The sequence below is a fragment of the Camelus bactrianus genome, unplaced genomic scaffold (genome assembly GCF_048773025.1).
Source record: "Camelus bactrianus isolate YW-2024 breed Bactrian camel unplaced genomic scaffold, ASM4877302v1 HiC_scaffold_41, whole genome shotgun sequence".
Lineage (NCBI taxonomy): Eukaryota > Metazoa > Chordata > Mammalia > Artiodactyla > Camelidae > Camelus > Camelus bactrianus.
The window spans coordinates 6,181,780-6,209,762 of record NW_027413957.1 but is presented as its reverse complement, the minus strand read 5'-3'; positions in this window follow the sequence as shown (position 1 = coordinate 6,209,762).

Below are 27,983 nucleotides of genomic sequence, written 5' to 3'. Positions count from 1 at the left end.
GGGGAGGATCCGTCTTCGGTCTGCAGCACCCGGGATCTCCTAGGAGCCCTTCGAGTGTCTTCCCAGAGTCCCTCCCTGTGCGGGCTGCCGGGGAAAGGAGGGGGTTGTGCTGGAAACGCAGGTAGCATCTAGTGCCTCCCCATGGACCGGGGAGGTAATTAGCGGACTTCAACCTGCCAGGGAACACCTGTGACACCAGGCAGCTGCGTGGAGGGCGGCCCGGAACCTCCCCCACACAGTCAGCCGTATTCCGGAATTCTCAGTGTGGGGAGGTTCCGTTTTATGTCTGCAGCACCCGGGATCTCCTAGGAGCCCTTCGAGAGTCTTCCCCGAGTCCCTTCCAGTGCGGGCAGCCGGGGAACGGAGGGGGTTGGGCTGGAAAAGCAGGTAGCATCTAGTGCCTCCCCATGGACAGGGGAGGTAATTAGCGGACTTCCCCCTGCCAGGGAACACCTGTGACACCAGGAAGCTGCGTGGAGGGCGGCCACGAACCTCCCCCACACAGTCAGCCGTGTTCCGGAATTCTGAGTGTGGGGAGGTTCCGTCTTATGTCTGCAGCACCCGGGTTCTCCTAGGAGCCCTTCGAGTGTCTTCCCCAAGTCCCTCCCTGTGCGGGCTGCTTGGGAAATGAGGGGGTTGGGCTGGAAAAGCAGGTAGCATCTATTGCCTCCACATGGACAGGGGAGGTAATTAGCGGTCTTCCCCCTACCAGGGAACACCTGTGACACCAGGAAGTTGTGTGAAGGGCGTCCCTAAACCTCACCCACACAGTCACCCGTGTTCCGGAATTCTGAGTGCGGGGAGGTTCCGTCTTATGTCTGCAGCACCCGGGTTCTCCTAGGAGCCCTTCGAGTGTCTTCCCCAAGTCCCTCCCTGTGCGGGCTGCTGGGGAATGGCGGGGGTTGGGCTGGAAAACCAGGTAGAATCTAGTGCCTCCCCATGGACCAGGGAGGTAATTAGCGGACTTCCCCCTGCAAGGGAACACCTGTGACACAAGGCAGCTTCGTGGAGGGCGGCCCGGAACATCCCCCACACAGTCATCCGTGTTCCGGAATTCTGAGTGTGGGGAGGTTCCGTCTTCTGTCTGCAGCACCCGGGATCTCCCAGGAGCCCTTTGAGAGTCTTCCCCGAGTCACTCCCGGTGCGGGCAGCTGGGGAAAGGCGGGGGTTGGGCTTGAAACTCAGGTAGCATCTATTGCCTCCCCATGGACAGGGGAGGTAATTAGCGGTCTTCCCCCTACTAGGGAACACCTGTGACACCAGGAAGCTGTGTGGAGGGCGGCCCTAAACCTCACCCACACAGTCACCCGTGTTCCGGAATTCTGAGTGTGGGGAGGTTCCGTCATATGTCTGCAGCACCCGGGTTCTCCTAGGAGCCCTTCGAGTGTCAACCCCAAGTCCCTCCCAGTGCGGGCACCCGGGGAACGGCGGGGGTTGGGCTGGAAAAGCAGGTAGCATCTTGTGCCTCCCCATGGACAAGGGAAGTAATTAGCGGACTTCCCCCTGCCAGGGAACACCTGTGACACCAGGCAGCTGCGTGGAGGGCGGCCCCGAACCTCCCCCACACAGTCAACCGTGTTCCGGAATTCTGAGTTTGGGGAGGTTCCGTCTTCTGTCTGCAGCACCCGGGATCTCCTAGGAGCCCTTCGAGTGTCTTCCCAGAGTCCCTCCCTGTGCGGGCTGCCGGGGAAAGGAGGGGGTTGTGCTGGAAACGCAGGTAGCATCTAGTGCCTCCCCATGGACAAGGGAGGTAATTAGCGGACTTCCACCTGCCAGGGAACACCTGTGACACCAGGCAGATTCGTGGAGTGCGGCCCCGAACCTCCCCCACACAGTCAAACGTGTTCCGGAATTCTGAGTGTGGGGAGGTTCCGTCTTCTGTCTGCAGCACCCGGGATCTCCTAGGAGCCCTTCGAGTGTCTTCCCAGAGTCCCTCCCTGTGAGGATGCCGGGGAAAGGAGGGGGTTGTGCTGGAAACGCAGGTAGCATCTAGTGCCTCCCCATGGACAAGGGAGGTAATTAGCGGAATTCCACCTGCCAGGGAACACCTGTGACACAAGGCAGCTGCGTGGAGGGCGGCCCCGAACCTCCCCCACACAGTCATCCGTGTTCCGGAATTCTGAGTGTGGGGAGGTTCCGTCTTATGTCTGCAACACCCGGGTTCTCCTAGGAGCCCTTCGAGTGTCTTCACCAAGTCCCTCCCTGTGCGGGCTGCTGGGGAAAGGAGGGGGTTGGGCTGGAAAAGCAGGTAGCATCTAGTGCCTCCCCATGGACAGGGGAGGTAATTAGCGGTCTTCCCCCTACCAGGGAACACCTGTGACACCAGGAAGCTGTGTGGAGGGCGGCCCTAAACCTCACCCACACAGTCACACGTGTTCCGGAATTCTGAGTGTGGGGAGGTTCCGTCTTATGTCTGCAGCACCCGGGATCTCCTAGGAGCCCTTCGAGTGTCTTCCCAGAATCCCTCCCACTGCGGGCTGCCGGGGAAAGTCGGGGGTTGGGCTGGAAACTCAGGTAGCATCTAGTGCCTCCCCATGGACAGGGGAGGTAATTAGCGGACTTCCCCCTGCCAGGGAACACCTGTGACACCAGGCAGATGCGTGGAGGGCGGCCCCGAACCTCCCCCACACAGTCAGCCGTGTTCCGGAATTCTGAGTATGGGGAGGTTCCGTCTTATGTCTGCAGCACCCGGGTTCACCTAGGAGCCATTCGAGTGTCTTCCCCCAGTCCCTCACTGTGCGGGCTGCCGGGGAATGGCGGAGGTTGGGCTGGAAAAGCAGGTAGCATCTTGTGCCTCCCCATGGACAAGGGAGTTAATTAGCGGACTTCCCCCTGCCAGGGAACACCTGTGACACCAGGCAGCTGCGTGGAGTGCGGCCCCGAACCTCCCCCACACAGTCAGCCGTGTTCCGGAATTCTGAGTGTGGGGAGGTTCCGTCTTCTGTCTGCAGCACCCGGGATCTCCTAGGAGCCCTTCGAGTGTCTTCCCAGAATCCCTCCCTGTGCGGGCTGCCGGGGAATGGAGGGGGTTGTGCTGGAAAAGCAGGTAGCATCTAGTGCCTCCCCATGGACAGGGGAGGTAATTAGCGGAATTCCACCTGCCAGGGAACACCTGTGACACAAGGCAGCTGCGTGGAGGTCGGCCCCGAACCTTCCCCACACAGTCATCCGTGTTCCGGAATTCTGAGTGTGGGGAGGTTCCGTCTTCTGTCTGCAGCACCCGGGTTCTCCTAGGAGCCCTTCGAGTGTCTTCCCCAAGTCCCTCCCTGTGCGGGCTGCTGGGGAAAGGAGGGGGTTGGGCTGGTAAAGCAGGTAGCGTCTAGTGCCTCCCCATGGACAGGGGAGGTAATTAGCGGTCTTCCCCCTACCAGGGAACACCTGTGACACCAGGAAGCTGTGTGGAGGGCGTCCCTAAACCTCACCCACACAGTCACCCGTGTTCCGGAATTCTGAGTGTGGGGAGGTTCCGTCTTATGTCTGCAGCACCCGGGTTCTCCTAGGAGCCCTTCGAGTGTCTTCCACAAGTCCCTCCCTGTGCGGGCTGCTGGGGAAAGGCGGGGGTTGGGCTGGAATAGCAGGTAGCATCAAGTGCCTCCCCATGGACAAGGGAGGTAATTAGCGGACTTCCACCTGCCAGGGAACACCTGTGACACAAGGCAGCTGCGTGGAGGGCGGCCCGGATACTCCCCAACACAGTCATCCGTGTTCCGGAATTCTGAGTGTGGGGAGGTTCCGTCTTCTGTTTGCAGCACCCGGGATCCCCTAGGAGCCCTTCGAGAGTCTTCCCCAAGTCCCTCCCTGTGCGGGCTGCTGGGGAAAGGCGGGGGTTGGGCTGGAAAAGCAGATAGCATCTAGTGCCTCCCCATGGACAAGGGAGGTAATTAGCGGACTTCCCCCTGCCAGGGAACACCTGTGACACCAGGCAGCTGCGTGGAGGGCGGCCCCGAACCTTCTCCACACAGTCAGCCGTGTTCCGGAATTCTGAGTGTGGGGAGGTTCCGTCTTCTGTCTGCAGCACCCGGGATCTCCTAGGAGCCCTTCGAGAGGCTTTCCCGAGTCCCTCCCAGTGCGGGCAGCCAGGGAAAGGCGGGGGTTGGGCTGGAAACGCAGGTAGCATCTAGTGCCTCCCCATGGACAAGGGAGGTAATTAGCGGACTTCCACCTGCCAGGGAACACCTGTGACACAAGGCAGCTTCGTGGAGGGCGGCCCCGAACCTCCCCCACACAGTCAACCGTGTCCGGAATTCTGAGTTTGGGGAGGTTCCGTCTTCTGTCTGCAGCACCCGGGATCTCCTAGGAGCCCTTCGAGATTCTTCCCAGAGTCCCTCCCTGTGCGGGCTGCCGGGGAAAAGAGGGGGTTGTGCTGGAAACGTAGGTAGCATCTAGTGCCTCCCCATGGACAGGGGAGGTAATTAGCGAACTTCCACCTGCCAGGGAACACCTGTGACACAAGGCAGCTGCGTGGAGGGCGGCCCCGAACCTCCCCCACACAGTCATCCGTGTTCCGGAATTCTGAGTGTGGGGAGGTTCCGTCTTATGTCTGCAGCACCCGGGATCTCCTAGGAGCCTTTCGAGAGTCTTCCTCGAGTCCATCCCAGTGCGGGCAGCCGGGAAAAGGCGGGGGTTGGGCTGGAAACTCAGGTAGCATCTAGTGACTCCCCATGGACATGGGAGGTAATTAGCGGACTACCCCCTGCCAGGGAACACCTGTGACACCAGGCAGCTGCGTAGAGGACGGCCCGAACCTCCCCCACACAGTCAGGCGTGTTCCGGAATTCTGAGTGTGGGGAGGTTCCGTCTACTGTCTGCAGCACCCGGGATCTCCTAGGAGCCCTTCGAGTGTCTTCCCCGAATCCCTCCCACTGCGGGATGCCCGGGAAAGGCGGGGGTTGGGCTGGAAACTCAGGTAGCATCTAGTGCCTCCCCATGGACAGGGGAGGTAATTAGCGTACTTCTCCCTGCCACTGAACACCTGTGACACCAGGCAGCTGCGTGGAGGGCGGCCCCGAACCTCCCCCACACAGTCAGCCGTGTTCCGGAATTCTGAGTGTGGGGAGGTTCCGTCTTATGTCTGCAGCACCCGGGATCTCCTAGGAGCCCTTCGAGTGTCTTTCCAGAGTCCCTCACTTTGCGGGCTGCCGGGGAAAGGAGGGGGTTGTGCTGGAAACGCAGGTAGCATCTAGTGCCTCCCCATGGACAGGGGAGGTAATTAGCGGACTTCCACCTGCCAGGGAACACCTGTGACACGAGGAAGCTGCGTGGAGTGCGGCCCTAAACCTCACCCACACAGTCACACGTGTTCGAAATTCTGAGTGTGGGGAGGTTCCGTCTACTGTCTGCAGCACCCGGGTTCTTCTAGGAGCCTTTCGAGTGTCTTCCCCCTGTCAATCCCTGTGCGAGCTGCCGGGGAAAGGAGGGGGTTGTGCTGGAAACGCAGGTAGAATCTAGTGCCTCCCCATGGACAGGGGAGGTAATTAGCGGTCTTCCCCCTACCAGGGAACACCTGTGACACCAGGCAGCTGCGTGGAGGGCGGCCCCGAACCTTCCCCACACAGTCAGCCGTGTTCCGGAATTCTGAGTGTGGGGAGGTTTCGTCTTATGTCTGCAGCAACCGGGATCTCCTAGGAGCCATTCGAGAGTCTTCCCCGAGTCCCTCCCAGGGCGGACAGCCAGGGAAAGGCGGGGGTTGGGCTGGAAACGCAGGTAGCATCTAGTGCCTCCCCATGGACAGGGGAGGAATTTAGCGGAATTCCCCCTGCCAGGGAACACCTGTGACACCAGGCAGCTGCGTGGTGTGCGGCCCAGTACCTCCCCCACACAGTCAACCGTGTTCCGGAATTCTGAGTGTGGGGAGGTTCCGTCTTCTGTCTGCAGCACCCGGGATCTCCTAGGAGCCCTTCGAGTGTCTTCCCAGAGTCCCTCCCTGTGCTGGCTGCCGGAGAAAGGCGGGGGTTGGGCTGGAAAAGCAGGTAGCATCTAGTGCCTCCCCATGGACAGGGGAGGTAATTAGCGGTCTTCCCCCTACCAGGGAACACCTGTGACACCAGGAAGCTGTGTGGAGGGCGGCCCTAAACCTCACCCACACAGTCACCCGTGTTCCGGAATTCTGAGTGTGGGGAGGTTCCGTCTTATGTCTGCAGCACCCGGGTTCTCTAGGAGCCCTTCGATTGTCTTCCCCCAGTCCCTCCCTGTGCGGGCTGCTGGGGAAAGCGGGGGTTGGGCTGGAAAAGCAGGTAGCATCTAGTGCCTCCCAATGGACAAGGGAGGTATTTAGCGGACTTCCCCCTGCCAGGGAACACCTGTGACACCAGGTAGCTGCGTGGAGGGCGGACCCGAACCTTCCCCACACAGTCAGATGTGTTCCGGAATTCTGAGTGTGGGGAGGTTCCGTCTTATGTCTGCAGCACCTGGGATCTCCTAGGAGCCCTTCGAGAGTCTTCCCCGAGTCCCTCCCAGTGCGGGCAGCCAGGGAAAGGCGGGGGTTGGGCTGGAAACGCAGGTAGCATCTAGTGCCTCCCCATGGATAGGGGAGGTAATTAGCGGACTTCCCCCTGCCAGGGAACACCTGTGACACCAGGCAGCTGCGTGGAGGGCGGCCCCGAACCTCTCCCACACAGTCAGCCGTGTTCCGGATTTCTGAGTTTGGGGAGGTCTTCTCTCTGCAGCACCCGGGATCACCTAGGAGTCCTTCGAGTGTCTTCCCAGAGTCCCTCCCTTTGCGGGCTGCCGGGGAAAGGAGGGGATTGTGCTGGAAACGCAGGTAGAATCTAGTGCCTCCCCATGGACAGGGGAGGTAATTAGCGGACTTCCACCTCCCGGGGAAACCTGTGACACAAGGCAGCTGCGTGGAGGGCGGCCCCGAACCTCCCCCACACAGTCAGCCGTGTTCCGGAATTCTGAGTGTGGGGAGGTTCCGTCTTCTGTCTGCAGCACCCGGGATCTCCTAGGAGCCCTTCGAGAGTCTTCCCCGAGTCCCTCCCGGTGCGGGCAGCCGGGGAAAGGCGGGGGTTGCGCTGGAAACTCAGGTAGCATGTAGTGCCTCCCCATGGACAGGGGAGGTAATTAGCGGTCTTCCCCCTACCAGGGAACACCTGTGACACCAGGAAACTGTGTGGAGGGCGGCCCTAAACCTCACCCACACAGTCAACTGTGTTCCGGAATTCTGAGTGTGGGGAGGATCCGTCTTCTGTCTGCAGCACCCGGGATCTCCTAGGAGCCCTTCGAGTGTCTTCCCAGAGTCCCTCCCTGTGCGGGATGCCGGGGAAAGGAGGGGGTTTCGCTGGAAACGCAGGTAGCATCTAGTGCCTCCCCATGGACAGGGGAGGTAATTAGCGGACTTCCACCTGCCAGGGAACACCTGTTACACCAGGCAGCTGCGTGGAGGTCGGCCCCGAACCTCCCCCACACAGTCAGCCGTGTTCCGGAATTCTCAGTGTGGGGAGGTTCCGTTTTATGTCTGCAGCACCCGGGATCTCCTAGGAGCCCTTCGAGAGTCTTCCCCGAGTCCCTCCCAGTGCCGGCAGCCGGGGAACCGCGGGGGTTGGGCCGGAAAAGCAGGTAGCATCTAGTGCCTCCCCATGGACAAGGGAGGTAATTAGCGGACTTCCCCCTGCCAGGGAACAACTGTGACACCAAGAAGCTGCGTGGAGTGCGGCCCTAAACCTCACCCACACAGTCACACGTGTTCCGGAATTCTGAGTGTGGGGAGGTTCCGTCTTCTATCTGCAGCACCCGGGATCTCCTAGGAGGAATTCGAGAGTCTTCCCCGAGTCCCTCCCAGTGCGGGCAGCCAGGGAAAGGCGGGGGTTGGGCTGGAAACGCAGGTAGCATCTAGTGAATCCCCATGGACAAGGGAGGTAATTAGCGGACTTCCACCTGCCAGGGAACACCTGTGACACAAGGCAGCTGCGTGGATGGCGGCCCAGAACCTCACCCACACAGTCACCCGTGTTCCGGAATTCTGAGTGTGGGGAGGTTACGTCTTATGTCTGCAGCACCCGGGTTCTCCTAGGAGCCCTTCGAGTGTCTTCCCCAAGTCCCTCCATGTGCGGGCTGCTGGGGAAAGGAGGGGGTTGGGCTGGAAAAGCAGGTAACATCTAGTGCCTCCCCATGGACAGGGGAGGTAATTAGCGGTCTTCCCCCTACCAGGGAACACCTGTGACACCAGGAAGCTGTGTGGAGGGCGTCCCTAAACTTCACCCACACAGTCACCCGTGTTCCGGAATTCTGAGTGTGGGGAGGTTCCGTCTTATATCTGCAGCACCCGGGTTCTCCTAGGAGCCCTTCGAGTGTCTTCCCCAAGTCCCTCCCTATGCGGGCTGCTGGGGAAAGGCGGGGGTTTGTCTGGAAAAGCAGGTAGCATCTAGTGCCTCCCCATGGACAAGGGAGGTAATTAGCGGACTTCCACCTGCCAATGAACACCTGTGACACAAGGCAGCTGCGTGTAGGGCGGCCCCGAACCTCCCCCACACAGTCATCCGTGTTTCGGGTTTCTGAGTGTGGGGAGGTTCCGTCTTCTGTTTGCAGCACCCGGGATCTCCTAGGAGCCCTTCGAGAGTCTTCCCCGAGTCCCTCACAGTGCGGGCAGCCGGGGAACGGCGGGGGTTGGGCTGGAAAAGCAGGTAGCATCTAGTGCCTCCCCATGGACAAGGGAGGTAATTAGCGGACTTCCCCCTGCCAGGGAACAACTGTGACACCAGGAAGCTGCGTGGAGTGCGGCCCTAAACCTCCCCCACACAGTCACACGTGTTCCGGAATTCTGAGTGTGGGGAGTTTCCGTCTTCTATCTGCAGCACCCGGGATCTCCTAGGAGCAATTCGAGAGTCTTCCCCGAGTCCCTCCCAGTGCGGGCAGCCAGGGAAAGGCGGGGGTTGGGCTGGAAACGCAGGTAGCATCTAGTGCCTCCCCATGGACAGGGGAGGTAATTAGCGGACTTCCACCTGCCAGGGAACACCTGTGACACCAGGCAGCTGCGTGGAGGGCGGCCCCGAACCTCTCCCACACAGTCAGCCGTGTTCCGGAATTCTGAGTTTGGGGAGGTTCCGTCTTCTGTCTGCAGCACCCGGGATCACCTAGGAGCCCTTCGAGTGTCTTCCCAGAGTCCCTCCCTTTGCGGGCTGCCGGGGAAAGGAGGGGATTTTGCTGGAAACGCAGGTAGCATCTAGTGCCTCCCCATGGACAGGGGTGGTAATTAGCGGACTTCCACCTGCCGGGGAAAACCTGTGACACAAGGCAGCTGCGTGGAGGGCGGCCCCGAACCTCCCCCACACAGTCAGCCGTGTTCCGGAATTCTGAGTGTTTGGAGGTTCCGTCTTCTGTCTGCAGCACCCGGGATCTCCTAGGAGCCCTTCGAGAGTCTTCCACGAGTCCCTCACGGTGCGGACAGCCGGGGAAAGGCGGGGGTTGTGCTGGAAACTCAGGTAGCATCTAGTGCCTCCCCATGGACAGGGGAGGTAATTAGCGGTCTTACCCCTACCAGGGAACACCTGTGACACCAGGAAACTGTGTGGAGGGCGGCCCTAAACCTCACCCACACAGTCAACTGTGTTCCGGAATTCTGAGTGTGGGGAGGATCCGTCTTCTGTCTGCAGCACCCGGGATCTCCTAGGAGCCCTTCGAGTGTCTTCCCAGAGTCCCTCCGTGTGCGGGATGCTGGGGAAAGGAGGGGGTTTTGCTGGAAACGCAGGTAGCATCTAGTGCCTCCCCATGGACAGGGGAGGTAGTTAGCGGACTTCCACCTGCCAGGGAACACCTGTTACACCAGGCAGCTGCGTGGAGATCGGCCCCGAACCTCCCCCACACAGTCAGCCGTGTTCCGGAATTCTCAGTGTGGGGAGGTTCCGTTTTATGTCTGCAGCACCCGGGATCACCTAGGAGCCCTTCGAGAGTCTTCCCCGAGTCCCTCCCAGTGCGGGCAGCCGCGGAACGGCGGGGGTTGGGCTGGAAAAGCAGGTAGCATCTAGTGCCTCCCCATGGACAAGGGAGGTAATTAGCGGATTACCCCTGCCAGGGAACAACTGTGACACCAGGAAGCTGCGTGGAGTGCGGCCCTAAACCTCACCCACACAGTCACACGTGTTCCGGAATTCTGAGTGTGGGGAGGTTCCGTCTTCTGTCTGCAGCACACGGGATCTCCTAGGAGCCCTTCGAGTGTCTTCCCAGAGTCCCTCCCTGTGCGGGCTGCCGGGGAAATGAGGGGGTTGTGCTGGAAACGCAGGTAGCATCTAGTGCCTCCCCATGGACAGGGGAGGTAATTAGCGGACTTCCACCTGCCAGGGAACTCCTGTGACACCAGGCAGCTGCGTTGAGTGCGGCCCCGAACCTCCCCCACACAGTCATCCTTGTTCCGGAATTCTGAGTGTGGGGAGGTTCCGTCTTCTGTCTGCAGCTCACGGGATCTCCTAGGAGCCCTTCGAGAGTCTTCCCCGAGTCACTCCCGGTGCGGGCAGCCGGGGAAAGGCGGGGGTTAGGCTGGAAACTCAGGTAGCATCTAGTGCCTCCCCATAGACAGGGGAGGTAATTAGCGGGCTTCCCCCTACCAGGAAACACCTGTGACACCAGGAAGCTGTGTGGAGGGCGGCCCTAAACCTCACCCACACAGTCACCCGTGTTCCGGAATTCTGAGTGTGGGGAGGTTCCGTCTTATGTCTGCAGCACCCGGGTTCTCCTAGGAGCCATTCGAGTGTCTTCCCCAAGTCCCTCCGTGTGCGGGCTGCTGGGGAAAGGAGGGGGTTGGGCTGGAAAAGCAGGTAACATCTAGTGCCTCCCCATGGACAGGGGAGGTAATTAGCGGTCTTCCCCCTACCAGGGAACACCTTTGACACCAGGAAGCTGTGTGGAGGGCGTCCCTAATCCTCACCCACACAGTCACCCGTGTTCCGGAATTCTGAGTGTGGGGAGGTTCCGTCTTATGTCTGCAGCAACCGGGTTCTCCTAGGAGCCCTTCGAGTGTCTTCCCCAAGTCCCTCCCTGTGCGGGCTGCTGGGGAAAGGCGGGGGTTGGTCTGGAAAAGCAGGTAGCATCAAGTGCCTCCCCATGGACTAGGGAGGTAATTAGAGGACTTCCACCTGCCAGGGAACACCTGTGACACAAGGCAGCTGCGTGGAGTGCGGCCCCGAACCTCCCCCACACAGTCATCCGTGTTCCGGAATTCTGAGTGTGGGGAGGTTCCGTCTTCTGTCTGCAGCACCCGGGATCTCCTAGGAGCCCTTCGAGAGTCTTCCCCGAGTCACTCCCGGTGCGGGCAGCCGGGGAAAGGCGGGGGTTGGGCTGGAAACTCAGGTAGCATCTAGTGCCTCACCATGGACAGGGGAGGTAATTAGCGGTCTTCCCTCAACCAGGGAATACCTGTGACACCAGGAAGCTGTGTGGAGGGCGGCCCTAAACCCCACCCACACAGTCACCCGTGTTCCGGAATTCTGAGTGTGGGGAGGTTCGGTCTTATGTCTGCATCACCCGGGTTCTCCTAGGAGCCCTTCGAGTGTCTTCCCCAAGTCCCTTCCTGTGCGGGCTGCTGGGGAAAGGAGGGGGTTGGGCTGGAAAAGCAGGTAGCATCTAGTGCCTCCCCATGGACAGGGGAGGTAATTAGCGGACTTCCCCCTGCCAGGGAACACCTGTGACACCAGGCAGCTGCGTGGAGGGCGGCCCCGAACCTCCCCCACACAGTCAGCCGTGTTCCGGAATTCTGAGTATGGGGAGGTTCCGTCTTATGTCTGCAGCACCCGGGTTCACCTAGGAGCCCTTCGAGTGTCTTCCCCCAGTCCCTCACTGTGCGGGCTGCCGGGGAATGGCAGAGGTTGGGCTGGAATAGCAGGTAGCATCTTGTGCCTCCCCATGGACAAGGGAGTTAATTAGCGGACTTCCCCCTGCCAGGGAACACCTGTGACACCAGGCAGCTGCGTGGAGTGCGGCCCCGAACCTCCCCCACACAGTCAACCGTGTTCCGGAATTCTGAGTGTGGGGAGGTTCCGTCTTCTGTCTGCAGCACCCGGGATCTCCTAGGAGCCCTTCGAGTGTCTTCCCAGAATCCCTCCCTGTGCGGGCTGCCGGGAAAAGAGGGGGTTGTGCTGGAAAAGCAGGTAGCATCTAGTGCCTCCCCATGGACAGGGGAGGTAATTAGCGGACTTCCCCCTGCCAGGGAACACCTGTGACACCAGGCAACTGCGTGGAGTGCGGCCCCGAACCTCCCCCACACAGTCATCCGTGTTCCGGAATTCTGAGTGTGGGGAGGTTCCGTCTTCTGTCTGCAGCACCCGGGTTCTCCTAGGAGCCCTTCGAGTGTCTTCCCCAAGTCCCTCTCTGTGCGGGCTGCTGGGGAAAGGAGGGGGTTGGGCTGGTAAAGCAGGTAGCATCTACTGCCTTCCCATGGACAGAGGAGGTAATTAGCGGTCTTCCCCCTACCAGGGAACACCTGTGACACCAGGAAGCTGTGTGGAGGGCGTCCCTAAACCTCACCCACACAGTCACCCGTGTTCCGGAATTCTGAGTGTCGGGATGTTCCGTCTTATGTCTGCAGCACCCGGGTTCTCCTAGGAGCCCTTCGAGTGTCTTCCACAAGTCCCTCCCTGTGCGGGCTGCTGGGGAAAGGCGGGGGTTGGGCTGGAAAAGCAGGTAGCATCTAGTGCCTCCCCATGGACAAGGGAGGTAATTAGCGGACTTCCACCTGCCAGGGAACACCTGTGACACAAGGCAGATTCGTGGAGGGCGGCCCGGATACTCCCCCACACAGTCATCCGTTTTCCGGAATTCTGAGTGTGGGGAGGTTCCGTCTTCTGTCTGCAGTACCCAGGATCTCCTAGGAGCCCTTCGAGAGTCTTCCCCAAGTCCCTCCCTTTGCGGGCTGCTGGGGAAATGCGGGGGTTGGGCTGGAAATGCAGGTAGCATCTAGTGCCTCCCCATGGACAAGGGAGGTAAGTAGCGGACTTCCCCCTGCCAGGGAACACCTGTGACAACAGGCAGCTGCGTGGAGGGCGGCCCCGATCCTTCCCCACACAGTCAGCCGAGTTCCGGAATTCTGAGTGTGGGGAGGTTCCGTCTTCTGTCTGCAGCACCCGGGATCTCCTAGGAGCCCTTCGAGTGTCTTCCCAGAGTCCCTCACTGTGCGGGCTGCCGGGGAAAAGAGGGGGTTTTGCTGGAAACGCAGGTAGCATCTAGTGCCTCCCCGTGGACAGGGGAGGTAATTAGCGAAATTCCACCTGCCAGGGAACACCTGTGACACAAGGCAGCTGCGTGGAGGGCGGCCCCGAACCTCCCCCACACAGTCATCCGTGTTCCGGAATTCTGAGTGTGGGGAGGTTCCGTCTTATGTCTGCAGCACCCGGGATCTCCTAGGAGCCCTTCGAGAGTCTTCCTCGAGTCCATCCCAGTGCGGGCAGCCGGGAAAAGGCGGGGGTTAGACTGGAAAATCAGGTAGCATCTAGTGCCTCCCCATGGACAGGGGAGGTAATTAGCGGTCTTCCCCCTACCAGGGAACACCTGTGACACCAGGAAGCTGTGTGGAGGGCGGCCCTAAACCTCACCCACACAGTCACCCGTGTTCCGGAATTCTGAGTGTGGGGAGGTTCCGTCTACTGTCTGCAGCACCCGGGATCTCCTAGGAGCCCGTCGAGTGTCTTCCCCGAATCCCTCCCACTGCGGGCTGCCCGGGAAAGGCGGGGGTTGGCCTGGAAACTCAGGTAGCATCTAGTGCCTCCCCATGGACAGGGGAGGTAATTAGCGGACTTCTCCCTGCCAGGGAACACCTGTGACACCAGGCAGCTGCGTGGAGGGCGGCCCCGATCCTCCCCCACACAGTCAGCCGTGTTCCGGAATTCTGAGTGTGGGGAGGTTCCGTCTTATGTCTGCAGCACCCGGGATCTCCTAGGAGCCCTTCGAGTGTCTTCCCAGAGTCCCTCACTTTGCGGGCTGCCGGGGAAAGGAGGGGGTTGTGCTGGAAAAGCAGGTAGCATCTAGTGCCTCCCCAAGGACAAGGGAGGTAATTAGCGGTCTTCAACCTGCCAGGGAACACCTGTGACACCAGGAAGCTGCGTGGAGTGCGGCCCTAAACCTCACCCACACAGTCACACGTGTTCGAAATTCTGAGTGTGGGGAGGTTCCGTCTTATGTCTGCAGCACCCGGGTTCTTCTAGGAGCCTTTCGAGTGTCTTCCCCGAGTCAATCACTGTGCGGGCTGCCGGGGAAAGGAGGGGGTTGTGCTGGAAAAACAGGTAGAATCTAGTGCCTCCCCATGTACAGGGGAGGTAATTAGCGGACTTCCCCCTACCAGGGAACACCTGTGAAACCAGGCAGCTGCGTGGAGGGCGGCCCCGAACCTTCCCCACACAGTCAGCCGTGTTCCGGATTCTGAGTGTGGGGAGGTTTCGTCTTATGTCTGCAGCACCCAGGATCTCCTAGGAGCCCTTCGAGAGTCTTCCCCGAGTCCCTCCCAGTGCGGGCAGCCAGTGAAAGGCGGGGGTTGGGCTGGAAAAGCAGGTAGCATCTAGTGCCTCCCCATGGACAGGGGAGGTAATTAGCGGACTTCCATCTGCCAGGAAACACCTGTGACACCAGGCAGCTTCGTGGAGGGCGGCCCCGAACCTTCCCCACACAGTCAGCCGTGTTCCGGAATTCTGAGTTTGGGGAGGTTCCGTCTTCTCTCTGCAGCACCCGGGTTCTCCTAGGAGCCCTTCGAGTTTCTTCCCCAAGTCCCTCCCTGTGCCGGCTGCTGGGGAAAGGAGGGGGTTGGGCTGGTAAAGCAGGTAGCATCTAGTGCCGCCCCATGGACAGGGGAAGTAATTAGCGGTCTTCCCCCTACCAGGAAACACCTGTGACACCAGGAAGCTGTGTGGAGGGCGTCCATAAACCTCACCACACAGTCACCCGTGTTCCGGAATTCTGAGTGTGGGGAGGTTCCGCATTATGTCTGCAGCACCCGGGTTCTCCTAGGAGCCCTTCGAGTGTCTTCCACAAGTCCCTCCCTTTGTGGGCTGCTGGGGAAAGGCGGGGGTTGGGCTGGAAAAGCAGGTAGCATCTAGTGCCTCCCCATGGACAAGGGAGGTAATTAGCGGACTTCCACCTGCCAGGGAAAACCTGTGACACAAGGCAGCTGCGTGGAGGGCGGCCCGGATACTCCCCCACACAGTCATCCGTGTTCCGGAATTCTGAGTGTGGGGAGGTTCCGTCTTCTGTCTGCAGCACCCGGGATCTCCTAGGAGCCCTTCGAGAGTCTTCCCCAAGTCCCTCCCTGTGCGGGCTGCTGGGGAAAGGCAGGGGTTGGGCTGGAAAAGCAGGTAGCATCTAGTGCCTCCCCATGGACAAGGGAGGTAATTAGCGGACTTCCCCCTGCCAGGGAACACCTGTGACACCAGGCAGCTGCGTGGAGTTCGGCCCCGAACCTTCCCCACACAGTCAGCCGTGTTCCGGAATTCTGAGTGTGGGGAGGTTCCGTCTTATGTCTGCAGCACCCGGGATCTCCTAGGATTCCTTCGAGAGTCTTCCCCGAGTCCCTCCCAGTGCGGGCAGCCAGGGAAAGGCGGGGGTTGGGCTGGAAACGCAGGTAGCATCTAGTGCCTCCCCATGGACAAGGGAGGTAATTAGCGGAATTCCACCTGCCAGGGAACACCTGTGACACCAGGCAGCTGCGTGGAGGGCGGCCCCGAACCTCCCCCACACAGTCAACCGTGTTCCGGAATTCTGAGTTTGGGGAGGTTCCGTCTTCTGTCTGCAGCACCCGGGATCTCCTAGGAGCCCTTCGAGTGTTTTCCCAGAGTCCCTCCCTGTGCGGGCTGCCGTGGAAAAGAGGGGGTTGTGCTGGAAACGCAGGTAGCATCTAGTGCCTCACCATGGACAGGGGAGGTAATTAGCGAACTTCCACCTGCCAGGGAACACCTGTGAAACAAGGCAGCTGCGTGGAGGGCGGCCCCGAACCTCCCCCACACAGTCATCCGAGTTCCGGAATTCTGAGTGTTGGGAGGTTCCGTCTACTATCTGCAGCACCCGGGATCTCCTAGGAGCCTTTCGAGAGTCTTCCCCGAGTCCATCCCAGTGCGGGCAGCCGGGAAAATGCGGGGGTTGGGCTGGAAACTCAGGTAGCATCTAGTGCCTCCCCATGGACAGGGGAGGTAATTAGCGGTCTTCCCCCTACCAGGGAACACCTGTGACACCAGGAAGCTGTGTGGAGGGCGGCCCTAAACCTCACGCACACAGTCACCCGTGTTCCGGAATTCTGAGTGTGGGGAGGTTCCGTCTTCTGTCTGCAGCACCCGGGATCTCCTAGGAGCACTTCGAGAGTCTTCCCAGAGTCCCTCCCTGTGCGGGCTGCCGGGGAAAGGAGGGGGTTGTGCTGGAAACGCAGGTAGCATCTAGTGACTCCCCATGGACATGGGAGGTAATTAGCGGACTTCCCCCTGCCAGGGAACACCTGTGACACCAGGCAGCTGCGTGGAGGGCGGCCCGAACCTCCCCCACACAGTCAGCCGTGTTCCGAAATTCTGAGTGTGGGGAGGTTCCGTCTACTGTCTGCAGCACCCGGGAACTCCTAGGAGCCCTTCGAGTGTCTTCCCAGAGTCCCTCACTTTGCGGGCTGCCTGGGAAAGGAGGGGGTTGTGCTGGAAACGCAGGTAGCATCTAGGGCCTCCCCATGGACATGGGAGGTAATTAGCGGACTTCCACCTGCCAGGGAACACCTGTGACACCAGGAAGCTGCGTGGAGTGCGGCACTAAACCTCACCCACACAGTCACACGTGTTCCGGAATTCTGAGTGTGGGGAGGTTCCGTCATCTGTCTGCAGCACCCGGGTTCTCATAGGAGCCTTTCGAGTGTCTTCCCCCAGTCCCTACCTGTGCGGGCGGCCGGGGAATGGCGGGGGTTGGACTGGAAAAGCAGGTAGCATCTAGTGCCTCCCCATCTAAAGGGGAGGTAATTAGCGGACTTCCCCCTGCCAGGGAACACCTGTGACACCAGGCAGCTGCGTGGAGGGCGGCCCCGAAACTACCCCACACAGTCACCGTGTTCCGGAATTCTGAGTGTGGGGAGGTTCCATCTTCTGTCTGCAGCACTCGGGATCTCCTAGGAGCCTTTCGAGTGTCTTCCCAGAGTCCCTCTCTGTGCCGGCTGCCGGGGAAAGGAGGGGGTTGTGCTGGAAACGCAGGTAGCATCTAGTGCCTCCCAATGGACAGGGGAGGTAATTAGCGAACTTCCACCTGCCAGGGAACACCTGTGACACCAGGCAGCTGCGTGGAGGGCGGCCCCGAACCTCCCCCACACAGTCAGCCGTGTTCCGGAATTCTGAGTGTGGGGAGGTTCCGTCTTATGTCTGCAGCACCCGGGATCTCCTAGGAGCCCTTCGAGAGTCTTCCCCGAGTCCCTCCCAATGCGGGCAGCCGGGGAACGGCGGGGGTTGTGCTGGAAAAGCAGGTAGCATCTAGTGCCTCCCCATGGACAAGGGAGGTAATTAGCGGACTTCCCCCTGCCAGGGAACAACTGTGACACCAGGCAGCTGCGTAGAGGGCGGCCCCGAACCTCCCCCACACAGTCAACCGTGTTCCGGAATTCTGAGTGTGGGGAGGTTCCGTCTTCTCTCTGCAGCACCCGGGATCTCCTAGGAGCCCTTCGAGTGTCTTCCCAATGTCCCTCCCTGTGCTGGCTGCCGGGGAAAGGAGGGGGTTGTGCTGGAAACGCAGGTAGCATCTAGTGCCTCCCCATGGACAGGGGAGGTAATTAGCGGACTTCCACCTGCCAGGGAACACCTGTGACACCAGGCAGCTGCGTGGAGGGCGGCACCGCCTCCCACACACAGTCAGCCGTGTTCCGGAATTCTGAGTGTGGGGAGGTTCCGTCTTCTGTCTGCAGCACCCGGGATCTCCTAGGAGCCCTTCGAGTGTCTTCCCCAAGTCCCTCCCTGTGCGGGCTGCTGGGGAAAGGAGGGGGTTGGGCTGGAAAAGCAGGTAGCATCTAGTGCCTCCCCATGGACAGGGGAGGTAATTTACGGTCTTCCCCCTACCAGGGAACACCTGTGACACCAGGAATCTGTGTGGAGGGCGGCCCTAAACCTCACCCACACAGTCACCCGTGTTCCGGAATTCTGAGTGTGGGGAGGTTCCGTCTTATGTCTGCAGCACCCGGGTTCCCCTAGGAGCCCTTCGAGTGTCTTCCCCAAGTCCCTCCCTGTGCGGGCTGCTGGGGAAAGGCGGGGGTTGGGCTGGAAAATCAGGTAGCATCTAGTGCCTCCCCATGGACAAGGGAGGTAATTAGCGGACTTCCCCCTGCCAGGGAACACCTGTGACACCAGGCAGCTGCGTGGAGGGCGGCCCCGATCGTTCCCCACACAGTCAGCCGTGTTCCGGAATTCTGAGTGTGGGGAGGTTCCGTCTTATGTCTGCAGCACCCGGGATCTCCTAGGAGCCCTTCGAGAGCCTTCCCCGAGTCTCTCCCAGTGCGGGCAGCCGGGGAAAGGCGGGGGTTGGGCTGGAAACGCAGGTAGCATCTAGTGCCTCCCCATGGACAGGGGAGGTAATTAGCGGACTTCCCCCTACCAGGGAACACCTGTGACACCAGGCAGCTGCGTGGAGTGCGGCCCCGAACCTCCCCCACTCAGTCAACCGTGTTCCGGAATTCTGAGTATGGGGAGGTTCCGTCTTCTGTCTGCAGCACCCGGGATCTCCTAGGAGCCCTTCGAGTGTCTTCCCCCAGTCCCTCACTGTGCGGGTTGCCGGGGAAAGGAGGGGGTTGTGCTGGAAACGCAGGTAGCATCTAGTGCCTCCCCATGAACAGGGGAGATAATTAGCGGACTTCCACCTGCCAGGGAACATCTGTGACACCAGGCAGCTGCGTGGAGGGCGGCCCCGAACCTCCCCCACACTGTCAACCGTGTTCCAGAATTCTGAGTGTGGGGAGGTTCCGTCTTCTGTCTGCAGCACCCGGGTTCTCCTAGGAGCCTTTCGAGTGTCTTCCCCCAGTCCCTCCCTGTGCGGGCTGCCGGGTAAAGGAGGTGGTTGGCTGGAAAAGCAGGTAGGATCTTGTGCCTCCCCATGGACAAGGGAGGTAATTAGCGGACTTCCCCCTGCCAGGGAACACCTGTGACACCAGGCAGCTGCGTGGAAGGCGTCCCCGAACCTTCCCCACACAGTCAGCCGTGTTCCGGAATTCTGAGTGTGGGGAGGCTCCGTCTTCTGTCTGCAGCACCCGGGATCTCCTAGGAGCCCTTCGAGAGTCTTCCCCGAGTCCCTCCCAGTGCGGGCAGCCAGGGAAAGGCGGGGGTTGGGCTGGAAACGCAGGTAGCATCTAGTGCCTCCCCATGGACAGGGGAGGTAATTAGCGGACTTCCCCCTGCCAGGGAACACCTGTGACACCAGGCAGCTGCGTGTAGGGCGGCCCCGCCTCCCCCACACAGTCAGCCGTGTTCCGGAATTCTGAGTGTGGGGAGGTTCCGTCTTATGTCTGCAGCACCCGGGATCTCCTAGGAGCCCTTCGAGTGTCTTCCCCAAGTCCCTCCCTGTGCGGGCTGCTGGGGAAAAGAGGGGGTTGGGCTGGAAAACAGGTAGCATCTAGTGCCTCCCCATGGACAGGGGATGTAATTAGCGGTCTTCCCCCTACCAGGGAACACCTGTGACACCAGGCAGCTGCGTGGAGTTCGGCCCCGAACCTCCCCCACACAGTCACCTTGTTCCGGAATTCTTAGTGTGGGGAGGTTCCGTCTTATGTCTACAGCACCCGGGATCTCCTAGGAGCCCTTCGAGAGTCTTCCCCAAGTCCCTCCCAGTGCGGGCAGCCTGGGAAATGCGGGGGTTGGGCTGGAAACGCAGGTAGCATCTAGTGCCTCCCCATGGACAGGGGAGTTAATTAGCGGAATTCTCCTGCCAGGGAACACCTGTGACACCTGGCAGCTGCGTGGAGGGCGGCCCCGAACCTTCCCCACACAGTCATCCGTGTTCCGGAATTCTGAGTGTGGGGAGGTTCCGTCTTATGACTGCAGCACCCGGGATCTCCTAGGAGCCCTTCGAGAGTCTTCCCCGAGTCCCTCCCAGTGCGGGCAGCCAGGGAAAGGCGGGGGTTGGGCTGGAAACGCAGGTAGCATCTAGTGCCTCCCCATGGACAGGGGAGGTAATTAGCGGACTTCCCCCTGCCAGGGAACACCTGTGACACAACGCAGCTGCGTGGAGGGCGGCCCCGAACCTTCCCCACACAGTCAGCCGTGTTCCGGAATTCTGAGTGTGGGGAGGTTCCGTCTTCTGTCTGCAGCACCCGGGATCTCCTAGGAGCCCTTCGAGTGTCTTCCCAGGGTCCCTCCCTGTCCTGGGTGCCGGGGAAAGGAGGGGGTTGTGCTGGAAACGCAGGTAGCATCTAGTGCCTCCCCATGGACATGGGAGGTAATTAGCGGACTTCCACCTGCTAGGGAACACCTGTGACACCAGGCAGCTGCGTGGAGGGCGGCCCCGAACCTCCCCCAAACAGTCAGCCGTGTTCCGGAATTCTGAGTGTGGGGAGGTTCCGTCTTATGTCTGTAGCACCCGGGTTCTCCTAGGAGCCCTTCGAGTGTCTTCCTCAAGTCCCTCACTGTGCGGGCTCCTGGGGAAAGGAGGGGGTAGGGCTGGAAAAGCAGGTAGCATCTAGTGCCTCCCCATGGACAGGGGAGGTAATTAGCGGTCTTCCCCCTACCAGGGAACACCTGTGACACCAGGAAGCTGTGTGGAGGGAGGCCCTAAACCTCACCCACACAGTCACCCGTGTTCCGGAATTCTGAGTGTGGGGAGGTTCCGTCATATGTCTGCAGCACCCGGGTTCTCCTAGGAGCCCTTCGAGTGTCTTCCCCAAGTCCCTCCCTGTGCGGGCTGCTGGGGAAAGGCGGGGGTTGGGCTGGAAAAGCAGGTAGCATCTAGTGCCTCCCCATGGACAAGGGAGGTAATTAGCGGACTTCCCCCTGCCAGGGAACACCTGTGACACCAGGCAGCTGCGTCGAGGGCGGCCCCGAACCTTCCCCACACAGTCAGCCGTGTTCCGGAATTCTGAGTGTGGGGAGGTTCCGTCTTATGTCTGCAGAACCCGGGATCTCCTAGGAGCCCTTCGAGAGTCTTCCCCGAGTCCCTCCCAGTGCGGGCAGCCAGGGAAAGGCGGGGGTTGGGCTGGAAACGCAGGTAGCATCTAGTGCCTCCCCATGGAAAGGGAAGGTAATTAGCGGACTTCCCCCTACCAGGGAACACCTGTGACACCAGGCAGCTGCGTGGAGTGCGGCCCCGAATCTCCCCCACACAGTCAAACGTGTTCCGGATTTCTGAGTGTGGGGAGGTTCCGTCTTCTGTCTGCAGCACACGGGATCTCCTAGGAGCCCTTCGAGTGTCTTCCCAGAGTCCCTCCCTGTGCGGGCTGCCGGGGAAATGAGGGGGTTGTGCTGGAAAAGCAGGTAGCATCTAGTGCCTCCCCATGGACAGGGGAGGTAATTAGCGGTCTTCCACCTGCCAGGGAACACCTGTGACACCAGGCAGCTGCGTGGAGGGCGGCCCCGAACCTCCCCCACACAGTCAACCGTGTTCCGGAATTCTGAGTGTGGGGAGGTTCCGTCTTCTGTCTGCAGCACCCAGGATCTCCTAGGAGCCCTTCGATTGTCTTCCCAGAGTCCCTCCCTGTGCGGTTGCCGGGGAAAGGAGGGGGTTGTGCTGGAAACGCAGGTAGCATCTAGTGCCTCCCCATGGACAGGGGAGGTAATTTAGCGGACTTCCACCTGCCGGGGAACACCTGTGACACAAGGCAGCTGCGTGGAGGGCGGCCCCGAACCTCCCCCACACAGTCATCCGTGTTCCGGAATTCTGAGTGTGGGGAGGATCCGACTTCTGTCTGCAGCACCCGGGATCTCCTAGGAGCCCTTCGAGAGTCTTCCCCGAGTCACTCCCGGTGCGGGTACCCGGGGAAAGGAGGGGGTTGTGCTGGAAACGCAGGTAGCATCTAGTGCCTCCCCATGGACATGGGAGGTAATTAGCCGACTTCCCCCTGCCAGGGATCACCTGTGACACCAGGCAGCTGCGTGAAGGGCGGCCCCGAACTTTCCCCACACAGTCAGCCGTTTTCCGGAATTCTGAGTGTGGGGAGGTTCCGTCTTCTGTCTGCAGCACCCAGGATCTCCTAGGAGCCCTTCGATTGTCTTCCCAGAGTCCCTCCCTGTGCGGTTGCCGGGGAAAGGAGGGGGTTGTGCTGGAAACGCAGGTAGCATCTAGTGCCTCCCCATGGACATGGGAGGTAATTAGCGGACTTCCACCTGCTAGGGAACACCTGTGACACCAGGCAGCTGCGTGGAGGGCGGCCCCGAACCTCCCCCAAACAGTCAGCCGTGTTCCGGAATTCTGAGTGTGGGGAGGTTCCGTCTTATGTCTGTAGCACCCGGGTTCTCCTAGGAGCCCTTCGAGTGTCTTCCTCAAGTCCCTCACTGTGCGGGCTCCTGGGGAAAGGAGGGGGTAGGGCTGGAAAAGCAGGTAGCATCTAGTGCCTCCCCATGGACAGGGGAGGTAATTAGCGGTCTTCCCCCTACCAGGGAACACCTGTGACACCAGGAAGCTGTGTGGAGGGAGGCCCTAAACCTCACCCACACAGTCACCCGTGTTCCGGAATTCTGAGTGTGGGGAGGTTCCGTCATATGTCTGCAGCACCCGGGTTCTCCTAGGAGCCCTTCGAGTGTCTTCCCCAAGTCCCTCCCTGTGCGGGCTGCTGGGGAAAGGCGGGGGTTGGGCTGGAAAAGCAGGTAGCATCTAGTGCCTCCCCATGGACAAGGGAGGTAATTAGCGGACTTCCCCCTGCCAGGGAACACCTGTGACACCAGGCAGCTGCGTCGAGGGCGGCCCCGAACCTTCCCCACACAGTCAGCCGTGTTCCGGAATTCTGAGTGTGGGGAGGTTCCGTCTTATGTCTGCAGAACCCGGGATCTCCTAGGAGCCCTTCGAGAGTCTTCCCCGAGTCCCTCCCAGTGCGGGCAGCCAGGGAAAGGCGGGGGTTGGGCTGGAAACGCAGGTAGCATCTAGTGCCTCCCCATGGAAAGGGAAGGTAATTAGCGGACTTCCCCCTACCAGGGAACACCTGTGACACCAGGCAGCTGCGTGGAGTGCGGCCCCGAATCTCCCCCACACAGTCAAACGTGTTCCGGAATTCTGAGTGTGGGGAGGTTCCGTCTTCTGTCTGCAGCACACGGGATCTCCTAGGAGCCCTTCGAGTGTCTTCCCAGAGTCCCTCCCTGTGCGGGCTGCCGGGGAAATGAGGGGGTTGTGCTGGAAAAGCAGGTAGCATCTAGTGCCTCCCCATGGACAGGGGAGGTAATTAGCGGTCTTCCACCTGCCAGGGAACACCTGTGACACCAGGCAGCTGCGTGAAGGGCGGCCCCGAACTTTCCCCACACAGTCAGCCGTTTTCCGGAATTCTGAGTGTGGGGAGGTTCCGTCTTCTGTCTGCAGCACCCAGGATCTCCTAGGAGCCCTTCGATTGTCTTCCCAGAGTCCCTCCCTGTGCGGTTGCCGGGGAAAGGAGGGGGTTGTGCTGGAAACGCAGGTAGCATCTAGTGCCTCCCCATGGACAGGGGAGGTAATTTAGCGGACTTCCACCTGCCGGGGAACACCTGTGACACAAGGCAGCTGCGTGGAGGGCGGCCCCGAACCTCCCCCACACAGTCACCCGTGTTCCGGAATTCTGAGTGTGGGGAGGTTCCGTCTTATGTCTGCAGATCCCGGGTTCTCCTAGGAGCCCTTCGAGTGTCTTCCCAGAGTCCCTCCCTGTGCGGGCTGCCGGGGAAAGGAGGGGGTTGTGCTGGAAACGCAGGTAGCATCTAGTGCCTCCCCATGGACATGGGAGGTAATTAGCCGACTTCCCCCTGCCAGGGATCACCTGTGACACCAGGCAGCTGCGTGAAGGGCGGCCCCGAACCTTCCCCACACAGTCAGCCGTTTTCCGGAATTCTGAGTGTGGGGAGGTTCCGTCTAATGTCTGCAGCACCCGGGATCTCCTAGGAGCCCTTCGAGTGTCTTCCCCGAGTCCCTCCCAGTGCGGGCAGCCAGGGAATGGCGGAGGTTGGGCTGGAAAAGCAGGTAGCATCTTGTGCCTCCCCATGGACAAGGGAGGTAATTAGCGGACTTCTCCCTGCCAGGGAACACCTGTGACACCAGGCAGCTGCGTGGAGGGCGGCCCCGAACCTCCCCCACACAGTCATCCGTGTTCCGGAATTCTGAGTGTGGGGAGGTTCCATCTTCAGTCTGCAGCATCCGGGATCTCCTAGGAGCCCTTCGAGTGTCTTCCCAGAGTCCCTCACTGTGCGGGCTGCCGGGGAAAGGAGGGGGTTTTGCTGGAAACGCAGGTAGCATCTAGTGCCTCCCCATGTACAGGGGAGGTAATTAGCGGACTTCCACCTGCCAGGGAACACCTGTGACAGAAGGCAGCTGCGTGGAGGGCGGCCCCGAACCTCCCCCACACAGTCATCCGTGTTCCGGAATTCTGAGTGTGGGGAGGTTCCATCTTCACTCTGCAGCATCCGGGATCTCCTAGGAGCCCTTCGAGTGTCTTCCCAGAGTCCCTCACTGTGCGGGCTCCCGGGGAAAGGAGGGGGTTTTGCTGGAAACGCAGGTAGCATCTAGTGCCTCCCCATGTACAGGGGAGGTAATTAGCGGACTTCCACCTGCCAGGGAACACCTGTGACAGAAGGCAGCTGCGTGGAGGGCGGCCCCGATCCTCCCCCACACAGTCATCCGTGTTCCGGAATTCTGAGTGTGGGGAGGTTCCATCTTCAGTCTGCAGCATCCAGGATCTCCTAGGAGCCCTTCGAGTGTCTTCCCAGAGTCCCTCACTGTGCGGGCTGCCGGGGAAAGGAGGGGGTTTTGCTGGAAACGCAGGTAGCATCTAGTGCCTCCCCATGTACAGGGGAGGTAATTAGCGGACTTCCACCTGCCAGGGAACACCTGTGACAGAAGGCAGCTGCGTGGAGGGCGGCCCCGAACCTCCCCAACACAGTCATCCGTGTTCAGGATTTCTGAGTGTGGGGAGGATCCGTATTCTGTCTGCAGCACCCGGGATCTCCTAGGAGCCCTTCGAGAGACTTCCCCGAGTCCCTCCCAGTGCGGGCAGCCGGGGAAAGGCGGGGGTTGGGCTGGAAATTCAGGTAGCATCTAGTGCCTCCCCATGGACAGGGGAGGTAATTAGCGGTCTTCCCCCTGACAGGGAACACCTGTGACTCCAGGCAGCTGCGTGGAGGGCGGCCCCGAACCTCCACCACACAGTCAACCGTGTTCCGGAATTCTGAGTGTGGGGAGGTTCCGTCTTCTGTCTGCAGCACCCGGGATCTCCTAGGAGCCCTTCGAGTGTCTTCCCAGAGTCCCTCCCTGTGCGGGCTGCCGGGGAAAGGAGGGGGTTGTGCTGGAAACGCAGGTAGCATCTAGTGCCTCCCCATGGACAGGGGAGTTATTTAGCGGACTTCCACCTGCCAGGGAACACCTGTGACACCAGGCAGCTGCGTGGAGGGCGGCCCCGAACCTCCCCCACACAGTCATCCGTGTTCCGGAATTCTGAGTGTGGGGAGGTTCCGTCTTATGTCTGCAGCATCCGGGTTCACATAGGAGCATTTCGAGAGTCTTCCCCGAGTCCCTCCCAGTGCGGGCAGCCGGGGAACGGCGGGGGTTGGGCTGGAAACTCAGGTAGAATCTAGTGCCTCCCCATGGACAAGGGAGGTATTTAGCGGACTTCCCCCTGCCAGGGAACAACTGTGACACCAGGAAGCTGCGTGGAGTGCGGCCCTAAACCTCACCCACACAGTCACACGTGTTCCGGAATTCTGAGTGTGGGGAGGTTCCGTCTTCTGTCTGCAGCATCCGGGTTCTCCTAGGAGCCTTTCGAGGGTCTTCCCCCAGTCCCTCCCTGTGCGGGCTGCCGGGGAAAGGCGGGGGTTGGGCTGGAAAAGCAGGTAGAATCTTGTGCCTCCCCATGGACAAGGGAGGTAATTAGCGGACTTCCCCCTGCCAGGGAACACCTGTGACACCAGGCAGCTGCGTGGAGGGCGGCCCCGAACCTCCCCCACACAGTCAACCTTGTTCCGGATTTCTGAGTTTGGGGAGGTTCCGTCTTCTGTCTGCAGCATCCGGGATATCCTAGGAGCCCTTCGAGTGTCTTCCCAGAGTCCCTTCCTGTGCGGGCTGCCGGGGAAAGGAGGGGGTTGTGTTGGAAACGCAGGTAGCATCTAGTGCCTCCCCATGGACAGGGGAGGTAATTAGCGGACTTCCACCTGCCAGGGAACACCTGTGACATAAGGCAGCTGCGTGGAGGGCGGCCCCGAACCTCCCCCACACAGTCATCCGTGTTCCGGAATTCTGAGTGTGGGGAGGATCCGTCTTCTGTCTGCAGCACCCGAGATCTCCTAGGAGCCCTTAGAGTGTCTTCCAAGAGTCCCTCCCTTTGCGGGCTGCCGGGGAAAGGTGGGGGTTGTGCTGGAAACGCAGGTAGCATCTAGTGCCTCCCCATGGACAGGGGAGGTAATTAGCGGATTTCCACCTGCCAGGGAACACCTGTGACACAAGGCAGCTGCGTGGATTGCGGCCCCGAACCTCCCCCACACAGTCTTCCGTGTTCCGGGATTCTGAGTGTGGGGAGGTTCCGTCTTCTGTCTGCAGCACCCGGGATCTCCTAGGAGCCCTTCGAGAGTCTTCCCCGAGTCCCTCCCAGTGCGGGCAGCCGGGGAAATGCGGGGGTTGGGCTGGAAACGCAGGTAGCATCTAGGGCCTCCCCATGGACATGGGAGGTAATTAGCGGACTTCCCCCTGCCAGGGAACACCTGTGACACCAGGCAGCTGCGTGGAGGTCGGCCCCGAACCTCTCCCACACAGTCAGACGAGTTCCGGGATTCTGAGTGTGGGGAGGTTCCGTCTTTTGTCTGCAGCACCCGGGATCTCCTAGGAGCCCTTCGAGAGTCTTCCCCGAGTCCCTCCCAGTGCGGGCTGCCGGGGAAAGGCGGGGGTTGGGCTGGAAAAGCAGGTAGCATCTAGTGCCTCCCCATGGACAAGGGAGGTAATTAGCGGACTTCCCCCTGCCAGGGAACAACTGTGACACCAGGAAGCTGTGTGGAGTGCGGCCCTAAACCTCACCCACACATTCACACGTGTTCCGGAATTCTGAGTGTGGGGAGGTTCCGTCTTCTGTCTGCAGCACCCGGGTTCTCCTAGGAGCATTTCGAGTGTCTTACCCCAGTCCATCCCTGTGCGGGCTGCCGGGGAAAGGCGGGGGTTGGGCTGGAAAAGCAGGTAGCATCTTGTGCCTCCCCATGGACAAGGGAGGTAATTAGCGGACTTCCCCCTGCCAGGGAACACCTGTGACACCAGGCAGCTGCGTGGAGGGCGGCCCCGAACCTCCCCCACACAGTCAGCCGTGTTCCGGAATTCTGAGTGTGGGGAGGTTCCGTCTCATGTCTGCAGCACCCGGGATCTCCTAGGAGCCCTTCGAGTGTCTTCCCCGAATCCCTCCAACTGCGGGATGCCGGGGAAAGGCGGGGGTTGGGCTGGAAACTCAGGTAGCATCTAGTGCCTCCCCATGGACAGGGGAGGTAATTAGCGGTCTTCCCCATACCAGGGAACACCTGTGACACCAGGAATCTGTGTGGAGGGCGGCCCTAAACCTCACCCACACAGTCACCCGTGTTCCGGAATTCTGAGTGTGGGGAGGTTCCGTCTTTTGTCTGCAGCAACCGGGATCTCCTAGGAGCCTTTCGAGAGTCTTCCCAGAGTCATTCCCAGTGCGGGCAGCCAGGGAAAGGCGGGGGATGGGCTGGAAACGCAGGTAGCATCTAGTGCATCCCCATGGACAGGGGAGGTAATTAGCGGACTTCCCCCTGCCAGGGAACACCTGTGACACCAGGCAGCTGCGTGGAGGGCGGCCCCGAACCTCCCCCACACAGTCATCCGTGTTCCGGAATTCTGAGTGTGGGGAGGTTCTGTCTTCTGTCTGCAGCATCCGGGATCTCCTAGGAGCCCTTTGAGAGTCTTCCCAGAGTCCCTCCCTGTGC